The following is a 10,944-nucleotide window of genomic DNA, read 5'->3' as shown; positions in this document are numbered from 1 at the left end:
GTAGAATTCCAGTGACAGCGCTGCTATAGTCATCTGCGTGGAAATGTACCATGGAATAAAAGAAGGATTCGTATGCAGCCTTCGTAATCTTAAATGATTGCATATGGCAAGTGAAATAGTACAGTTTACGTTTTTACGTTGGCGGTAACGAGGGCTGTACACCTCGATATGCTGACGGACATCAGTGCACAGGAGCACCTTTATTCCTTGTGCTACAGAAGTAGTGTACAAGATTCCTCTGTCATGCGGCAGTAGTTATATCGGACGGACATACATTAGGTAGGTGCGCACCAGTGGAAAAGCGATAAGAATGACCGATTATCCAATTTCGTGGCTCATTGCACACAGCATCAATGCAAGCCACTGTTTAACCAGACGGAAATGATAGATAGGCACAGTAACATGAACAAAAGACTTATCCTGAGGACGTACCACATTAACAAATATAGAGAGCAGTGTAGCAGCCAGCCTTCTATCACCTTAAGTGATAAAGAAGTTAAATTCCTGAAATTGAGGCACAGACGGTAAACCGATTGTTGTTCTTGTTTTTGTTTGTTCATAAATATTTTCTTTGTGCATGTGTCGTATGCAATAAACCTCAGTTGAGAGTCAGCGTTGTCCGTGTGTGCTTCTTCAAGTGGTTCGTCCTGTATTTCGCGCTGTACATTTTCATACGTTATGAATCCGCGCCTACAGTTTTGTTGAAGCCTTTCCCCATTGCGCAGCGTTTTGTGCAAAGTAGTGTATTGAGACAACACCCAAAGGTGTAAGCGCACATCACAAGGAGCTCGCACCTTTTAGGGGCGAAGCTCCTTAAGGCGGCACCCATTCGTCCCTCGTAGTCGTAGTCGTAGTCCGTAACCAGTCTTACGCTTTGACCTCCAAGGTGGTGCCGGTGGGAGATTTTTCCTGTGCGTTGTTGAACAATAAAAAATTCGCAGCGGTAGCTAAAAGCCGACTTCTTCTGTCTCTCATTCCCATTAGCAGCCATTCTTTACCTCCAAGGTAGTGCCTGGTGAGATTTCTCCTGTGCGTGATTAAACAATAAAAATTTTTGTTCAAAACGCCGTTGATTGATGAAATAAACCAACGAAAGACGCCAGATGTTTTGTAAAAGCAAAACGGAAAAACGCCAGATGTTTCTAAAGCAATGGTTTTCTAAACAGTGAAAATTCACAGCGTACATGTAAAATTAAAGTGAGCTGCAAGTCGTCATAACTCATCGAACCTTTAGTATAAACGCGCCCGATATCACGTCGGTGATGATGTACTGGGCAGAATTCACGGAAGATTCACGGTTTACCGATGAACCTCCGCAGCTTCGCCCACTCATCATCATTCACTCCGTGGATATGCTGTGATTTTTGAAAAGTTCTACGGAACCGTGAAGCACTCAGCGTTTTCGGTAACGCCGTCATAAAGTTAGAATCTTTTAAGAGGAAAGCCTCAGATATCTCGTCAAGCGCGAAACTTGATCGTCGGCGTCCCGCGGCGTCAGCGTCGACACGAGTGATGAAAAAAATCATGCAATGACTGCCATTTGACGTCATGTTGCGGTCACATGTCGCCAAAGTTTGACTCGTAATCATGACGTCATCATGACGACATATAACGCGACGTCACATGGCGACTTCATCGCATGACACTGTCGCTTGGTCGAAACTTGGCCGATCACTGAGGTAGTGCACAACCAGGTGCGGCGCAGAAAACTTCCGTTGCTTCCGTTTCTGGAGGCAGTGCAAGACCATTTTTTAACCGGTGCAGAGAGATTTCGTAGGGGTGCGCGGGAAGATCATTGAATCTATTACGCAGAAAAAGAATTGGCGCAGCTTGCACTAGGTCGCGCAAGGCTGGGTAAAACACAGCGGGCGGGCACCTAGCTGGTCCTAACTTGGCTAGGTTTTTACCCTTTAACCTCTCCTTCGGAGCCTTTCCTACATTATACTACTCTCTCTCTCTCTCTCTGTACTCGTTCCTCACTTCTCGTATCTCTCCTGATCACCTTCAGATCTGTCTTCCATACCCTCAATTCTCTTTCCCACCTCGTTACTATACTATGCAAGGCTGTGCCATGCCCTGCTGACGTAGCTGGATACCCGAAAGGTTACGACGCTTCTCTCTCTCTCTGCCCACTCGTTCTCTCGCCCAGCAGAGTTATAGCATCCCACGCCGAAGAAATCGGCGCACGTGTTATGGGAGTGAAGAGGAAGGCGGTGTAGAAGAGGACAAAGAGAGAACGCACCGGTTCATGATGATGATAATTTTCTAACTAGTACACACGGAAAACCTCGACCATAAGAGCTCTGCTGTAAAAGGAGATGGCTTTCCTCTTCTAGTCGTCTTACACGAATGCATAAAGGACCCTTGGAGTTTTAGTGGAACGCGCACCAGAGTGCAGATGATTCTACGAACGCCTCGTTCGCACCGTAAACATCGCTTGAAGGTTCCAGTGCCTTGACTTTGTTCAGCTGTCGACAATCTTGACCCTAGTGCAAGTCGTTATAAAGTCTTCACCCTAGAAACAAGAGGCCCACTCGAACGTTCGGTGGCCAGTTAACACCAGCCAGTTATTTGCTGGCACACTATTTAGAGCCGTTCCAGAAACGTTAATCGTAATGTGGGAGTCTAACGCATCTTCGCTTTGAACAAATGAAGGGAAATTGATCATATGCCCGTTTTCTTTGTCACGCGCAACGTTAATGAAAGCCAACATACAATGAAGCCAAGGAAAATTATAGGGGACGTGTTTTTAGTTTTTATCTGTATTGTGTTTATGATATAAATGGGAATAAATTATTGTAGATGAAAAACTTACAGTCGGCAGGGACTGAACCTGCACTCTTCGGATAACGCGTCCGATGTTCTAGTAGATGGGCTACAGCAGCGGTCGGCCTGCCATCTACATTCTGGTTCGGTCCCTGCCGGAAATAAACCATAATTACTACAATACAGCATAAAAACTCAGTTTCGCCGCATGGGCGAAGCAATGAATGCGATAGCAACAAATTGCAATGTCGCGCAAAGAACGGCAAGCAGCTCGAAACTTGCACCGCGCTTCTGAAGCTGAAATGACATAAGAAAAGAACACACACAGGATGAGCGTGAACTAACAACTGTCACAGTTCGACACCTAATTAAGCGCTAAAGCGCACTGCTGAACCGCAAAGAAGGACGCACGAAACGAACTCGCAGGTATACCACAGGACGAGCGCGAACTAGAAACTGTCACAATTCCTACTTCATTGTGTTTGAGCACCACGCTCCTTTCGCAAACGCGGCCGCTGCAGCGAGCGAAGTGGCATTCGTGCGCTCTGTAGCTTCGGACGGACGGAAAAAAACTTTCTGAAGAAAAAAAAAACCTGCAAGCTTGCCGGCCCGGGCTCAGGCCACCCGGGCATTATGTGCGGTGAGGCATAGCCTTTCCACCGCTGCCCGGGCCCGCTGGAGTGCCCGCAGTTGTTCCTGTGATCTGAGCTAGCCATCGCTCCTCGAGAAGGTCCGGCGCTATGTTGTCCTCTCTGTATATTGTGCTCATGCGTGTGCATTTCCATATGTGCCATATCGGCGTGTTCGTGCTTGGATAGCATACAGCTCGCTTCTGGGTATTGTCTGGAATTTACTCTGTTTAATTGTACTGGATCTGGCAACGTTCTGGTTTGCAATCTTCTCCAATCTGTTTCTTGAGGTCTGTCTCGTTGTTTGTGTGGTGGAGGGTATTTTTTTCGTTGCTGCTTATAGTGTGCCAGTATGTCGTGTTACGTGACGAGTCTGTCTCTGTCGTCTTGAATCGCTACTTCGTCATTGTCGCCTCCTCCATCTTCCCCACCGCCTCCGCCACAGTCGTCCCTCCTTCCGGGGTAGATGCGGGGTGTCGTGCCGTCACTGTCAGAGCCGCTGTTGGTTAGTTCTTGCGCGGTTCGGTGGGTCTTCTCGTTGAGGTTGGGAGAGATGCTCGGATCTTCTGTGTTCACTTCCCTCATGTGTGCCGGGATCCATTTGAGATCAACACAATTTTTTCCTTGAAAGCACAAGACGTACAGACCGCCCCTATCATGAATTAAGCTCGCGCGCACGGGCGACCACGCCCTCTCGGGCAAAGTACAGATGGTAGAGGTATACGAGGAGCGCGCGCATCGCAACGAGCGGGGCGATGACCTTTCCAGCGCGCCCTTCGCGCCAGCACGCTGGAGATCAAGACAACACGCTGAAGAGTTTCCGAGTTCTGCGTAGCGCCATCGGTAAATGGTGTATATAACTAGCTCGCAGTTTGTATGCTGAAGGGCGCACTCTCCGTGGCCAAGTCATCTAACGCCGTGCGCTGTGGAGCGAGGGGTTGCAGGGTCGAATGGACGCTTAGGCAAAGATTTTGCCTAAGCGTCCATTCGCTAAGCGTAATATATATATATATATATATATATATATATATATATATATATATAATATATATATATACATACGGGACATGACGTCAATCCCAACGCCGGCGGCAAGTCCGGCCTAATGTCCCCCTATAATTGCTATCGCAAGAAAACTTGTAGGACGCTTGAGCTTCGCCTTCAAGAGTTGAACGCGACAGAGTAATCGGCTGGGCCCCGTTCTCATCGCCTTCAACCGTGTCGCAAGAAACGTTTGTGCGCGATACATTGGCCGTTTGAAACTATTGTGCAACGCTTGCTGCAAGTGCAGTTGCGGAGTGCCCACTACGCCATAATTATTCTTTTGCTAATTCGCGAAATACCCACTAGGCGCCCGTAAGGTGCCACGCGCAGCTGCGCACTATGTAATAAGTGGACAGCTTTAAACAACCCACTCGTTGGGTACTTCAAATGTTTTGAGGCCTGGTGCGATACTACGATGCTACCCCGTAGTATTACATGCGGGCCCTGAAACGCTTTTGACGATTTTGTACGAACACATTGCGCCAGTGGAGCAAGTTCCAAGGATCATTTACAGACCGATTTAAGCTCTGTGCATAAACTGTGTAATTTATTACAAGGCTTAAAAGCTGCGAATCGCCACCGATCACAGCAGCTCAGCCAAACGCGTTTTCAAACCGCCCATATCCAGTGCGTGTCGTACTGGAAGCGCGACGTCACGCAGGCGGCTGATCTCATTGGATATGTCTAGTCCACGTCACTGAACCTCCTGTGGGCAGCGAGCGTTGTCTGCCTGTGTTACAACGGGCTCTGCGTTGACGTGAGCTGAGCGACAGTGTTGATCTCGTGGTTTCTTTTCTTGGACAAAATCAATTGCCATAGCTGTGTTGTGTACCAAATGTCTAGCAATTGCTGACTTCGAAAGCTGCGACATCGTGCAATGTTTGTGAGGCATCTGGCAAGCGGAATCCCTTCAGCTCGTCGCTGCAATGAGCGTCGCGCTCTCGCTATCCGTTCAACGCCACGATCCACGTGTCTGAGGCTGTAACTTCACCCCTGAAGACAAAACCACATTGCCTGAGTTTACGCTTATCGGTGATCGTTCTGGAATTCTTTTTGTTTGTCCGCATGCTTTTGCCGGTTGTCGCCGTACAGGAGAAAAAAATAAGATCGTCTGGTAGTGTGCCGACACCTGTCGGAGGAGATACCAACCACTCCACGAGCTTCGTCTTTGTTGTCAGACGGCATGCTGCCGGGCGCACTGGGCCTCCGGATAGCGTACGACCTGTAGGCGCGCAATATCGGAGGCCATGACTGGGCGAAGCTTAAACCGTCGAGTGCGCTCATCAGAGCGCTGGGATCGCCGGCGATGCCAGCGTGTCTGTGATAATTGATTTGAGGGTGCAAGGCAGTGGTGAGGAGGAGGGTATAGATGTAATTGTCCGTAGCGGCCTTGGTTCACGGTGAGTCGCCTAATTTCTGGTGCGAATGATTTGGTGTGCTCTTACCTAAACGCTGACAAAACTTCAAAAAACCGTTTCAGGGTCCCTTTAAGGAGACTTCTCCAACTACAAGTCGTTCTTATAGCGTTTTTTTTTTACTTAGCAGTTTCAAGCATGCTTCTGTAGAAGACCTCCTTGCCACGCTGAACGACTGCATTCGGTTCACACTCGGACCGATGATTTTTTTATTACGTATGCATTTGCGTCTATATCGAATTTTTGCTCGTGGAGAACAACGATTTTTGGCTCACAACCAACGACACATTCAAAAGGCTGCTGGTAACGAATCAAATGCCGATAATGACAAGAGCACTAACTTTCTTTAAGAATTCTCGCCTTAACTCCGAAAAATATCAAATGGACCAAGGAGGAGTATCACGGCTGTCACCTCCGATTTTTAATAGACGTTTCTCGCTCTTGCTACTGGTCAACATGTACAGAAGCATTATGGTGACTCGTTAGATAAATACGTGCATACATGATTTCATATTGAGTAGTTTTCTTCCGCAGGCGACGATATTACTGCAGGGCGGGCGCACGCGCCTGCACTGATTTGCAGTTCTATCGATACCTTGAAGTTACAGCCATAAAACCGCTCTGCAAAAAAGAAACAATGTGCTGAAGAAATATGTCAGTGCATTAGTTCAGTAAGGCGTACCAGTTGACAGATATATGGTCTGACATATGAGTCCGAGAAGTACACCGGCGAATGCGGCTTGCAGCTTTCGGTGAGTCTGCGTACGTTGGTGAAAGCGCGTCGCATCGATGATCATCACTCCTTTTGCGGACACCGTACACAAGAAAAAATGGTTCATTTAGGTTAACAGATGTCCAATCTGTACTCTACAGTTATTCTTACACTTCAGGATTGCGTATACTTAAACCAAGAAAGGCCAGTGCCATGTAGACGGACTCAGCTGGTACGCTAGGTCTAACGCTCGGTGCGAGTCGCACTGGGTAGGACCGATCTCGGCGCAGGCGAGTTGCGATGGTTTAAGTTTCTGCATTTTAGCATTTGAACCTCGGAACAATTCTGTTACCTAAAGTGTAGCTGAAGTAAGTTCAAGTGCAAGAATTGCCCGAGATGCGTTTCCGGTGTAGCGACATCGAACGACGGCTGTTTATCTGGCCTTCGTTGATGGCGTCGCGAAGCAAAGGCTCATTTACTTCTCGTCACCTGCGCGGCGATGTAACGATTTGCTCTGTCTGTTCAGGCCGACGCCTCCAGACTTATAGATACTGGAATACGGAATCATTACAGCAACACATCACGGATCCAAAAGTGATATATATGCGGGGCATGCACAAAATGTGGTTTCATTGCTGATACGTGCTCCGGCAGAATTAACGGCGTCAGTGACACTACATGAATAAAAAAAAGCGCGCTAGAAAGCAAAATGATCAGTATTGGCTGCTTTGGGTTGTTAGCACATTTCTCTCCACATTCGATCGGGAAACATGAAAAATTACAGCGATTTCACATATCACGTACATCACGAAAATAGGGCGCACCTCATGATCTTTATCGACCAAACTAGAATTTGTGACACGTGTTTGGAACCTGTTAGGGTAGCACCTATCGGTGCCGTCAAATCAGCCATTCGATAATAAACGATACAGAAACATTCCGCCGCGCAAATTACTGAAAGCAGCGTGGCACTGGCAGAAATAGTACAGGCTCCAGTATGCGCCAGCGCACGCCAGTGAAAGTTCCAGCGTCTCCAGCGCTTCCCAGTGACCGCCAGCGTCACAGCGGCGAAGCAGCTCTTTCCCAGTGCGTTCTCCGGAGTCCCAGTGAATCCGAGCGTATACCAGTGTTCTCAATGCGACCCAGTGCCAAAAGACGTACTGGAAGCACACTGGGGGTACTGGAACGGCGCTGGTTTTTGCAATAGGGGCGATAGCGTAATCGGGTCCAATTCGCGCCGCCTTCTCGATCGCTAGCCTTGCTTTTTGGTGGATGCCTCAAGCGTGCCTCAAGGAAAGAAACGCCTGTGGGCGTAACGTTGACCGCTTCACCTAACCTAGACGGCTTCCTGCAAAAACAGCTCACACGTGCCGACTAGGCCATAATTCTTCCTTTTCCTAATTAGCGAAGTACCCACCATGCGTCCATAGGGCAACACGCGCGCCTGCTTTCCCTTTTTATGCGTTTGCCATTGATAATGATTCAATGTATCTGAGGGCTTTATAGTGGGTGCGCCTCTAAACCACCCACTCCTTGAGCAGTTCCTACGTTTCGAAGGCTGGTGCGATTCTTCGCTTCTGCCACGCAATATTAATTACACGTTTACGTGGGAAGCAGCGCAAAATTAGACAAGGCACGAAAAGGAAGGAAGAAAGACAGGACGACCGCTGCACTCGCAACTAGTTTATTTCGAAGAAAACATAGTTAATATACATACATGCAGGTGTACCACGTGTGGCCATGACTTACATATTACAACGGTTTTTTCAATGATTTTCCAAAAAAGACACTTCGCTATCACTCAGAACTACGGATGGCTGGCTGATGCAGTCATTTCTTCTTTTTGTGATATGGAAAGCCTCGATCACTTCCCTGGTTAGCTGATCCTTGTGATTGGAAAGTATTATCGTTTCAGAGAACAGCGGCTTGCAACCACAATTCAAGCAATGCCGTCTAATGTGAGAATACGCATTATTTGTTAGTGATCTCTTGTGTTCAGACAGCCTTGTGCGGCTTTGGCCAAGTCATGTCCGGAAAAAATTAATGAAAGTTTCAGAAAACAGGTTGACAGATTGACAAGTTCTGGTTACGAGGAGCATGTTCTGCGTAGATCAGCGCAGAAGTTAGTTCGAAATGTGCGCACAGGCCTGTGTGTAACGCAGCCAAAAAAAGACAGGGATCCTGAAGAAAATAAGAAAAAATGCGTCTCGATATCCTACGCGCACAAAATAGCACACAATCTAAAGAAGGTTGGCAGCAGGTACGGCTTAAATGTCGTGTTTTCTGCGCCAAACATACTAGGAAAAATATGTGCCAAGCTAGATAGAAAATTGTCGACAAAAAAGGATCGTTTTCAGTGCAATATTAAACATGCTTCACCGTTTGTAGAGTGTAAGACAGCAGTAGTTTATTGTTTGCCTATGTCATGTAGAAAGATGTACATCGGTCAGACTGGCCGGTGCGTTAACACAAGGCTGTCTGAACACAAGAGATCACTAACAAATAATGCGTATTCTCACATTAGACGGCATTGCTTGGATTGTGGTTGCAAGCCGCTGTTCTCTGAAACGATAATACTTTCCAATCACAAGGATCAGCTAACCAGGGAAGTGATCGAGGCTTTCCATATCACAAAAAGAAAAAATGACTGCATCTGCCAGCCATCCGTAGTTCTGAGTGATAGCGAAGTGTCTTTTTTGGAAAATCATTGAAAAAACCGTTGTAATATGTAAGTCATGGCCACACGTGGTACACCTGCATGTATGTATATTAACTATGCTTTCTTCGAAATAAACTAGTTGCGAGTGCAGGGGTCGTCCTGTCTTTCTTCGTTCCTTTTCGTGCCTTGTCTAATTTTGCGCTGCTTCCCACGTAAACATGAACTATCACCAACTCGCCCAATTTGCAACTTTACTGGGATTAATTACACGCGTTAAGGAGACTCCCCGCAAGACCTGACATGCACATAGCTTTTTATTTTTTCTTGAAGCATTTCCAAGCAGTGCCATGGCTCCGTGGTAGAACACCTGCTTGCCCCGCAGAAGGCCTGCGTTCGATTCAGACGCGAGCCGAAGACCGTTATTATTTATTTGGATTTCTGGTATTTAGGGTCACGAACCAGGCTGATATTTCGCTCGCAACCAACAACGCCGGCCACGGAATTTCTGCGAGACGAGCTTTTTCACGCTATCGCGTTGAAACTACAAATAAAGTCCGCTATACCTTCTTCGGCCTCATTTTCTGTTGGTTTTCCCTAATAAATCGGTTTTACGTGACAAACATGCCGTATTATTTCGAGGAACACCATATTTTTGAATTCGGATTATGATGGCCGCCAGATGGTTTTTCAGCGTGCACTTAACCCTTTCGGGCCCGACTTAGATGATGAACTGCCTGTAATTGCATCAAATTAACACGTTGTTTTGAGGCACTCAATATTTCAATGCAACAAAAACAATGTCGTAATACTTCGATACATGTGTTTTATTGTAAATAATTCTAATTTAAATTAAACGTATATTTATCCTATGCTGACTGATGTCTTTTTGCGTACATAAAGTCACAGTTCAGTATACAAATATAGTGCATGTCTTTCCGGTTATATTCACTGCGAGTTAAAAAAAAATGTAATTTCGACGTGGCTCGCGGACAGCAGCACGTGGAACCACTCGTCAAAAATGGTAGTACCTTAAGCAAATTGATCATATGCAACAGTACACTGCAAACTAAACTTAAATGAAGACATACCTATTACGCACGAGGTACAAATACTTCAGAACTGAATGTAACTTGCTCCTTCATAGCAACTAGTCGACAAAACTCGCAAACACAAGTTGCTAACACATACGTTTACAAGCCGTCTCATTGTGATAAATGGACACAAAAGAGGAGGAGGAGGAGGAATAAACTTTATTATGAACCAGCAATTTAGGTTCGTTGGCCTAGGCCTCCCACGTGGGGACGTCGAGGTCTTGCCTCTTCGCCGCCTCGCGGGCTTGCTGGATGGCCCATAGCTGAGAAAAAAAACATTTTCTCATATTAGTAAGTTACTCTTTTGCAATAACGAAATGCCCACGCTTGCCGCGAGAAGACGCTTGGTAAAGTGATGACGCAACCTTAAAATTCCGGCCCCACTCGCGGTGACGACACGGACCTTGAAGGGGTCTATGACCAATGCAGTTTCTAGTCGGCGAAGAATGAGAGTCGGCCAAGAATGAGACCAGACATAGCACATCTTAGGAAATTTCAGAGAGCCAATAACAACAGAATACAAAGGAAATACTCCGAAATCACTGACGTCATGTGATGAACTTTCGTTGCGAAATTTAGATAGGAAACTGTGACTTTAATGAGACTGTGATCGACAGATCAGTTTTGC

The sequence above is a fragment of the Rhipicephalus sanguineus genome, chromosome 9 (assembly GCF_013339695.2).
Source record: "Rhipicephalus sanguineus isolate Rsan-2018 chromosome 9, BIME_Rsan_1.4, whole genome shotgun sequence".
Lineage (NCBI taxonomy): Eukaryota > Metazoa > Arthropoda > Arachnida > Ixodida > Ixodidae > Rhipicephalus > Rhipicephalus sanguineus.
This window is presented reverse-complemented; position numbering follows the sequence as displayed.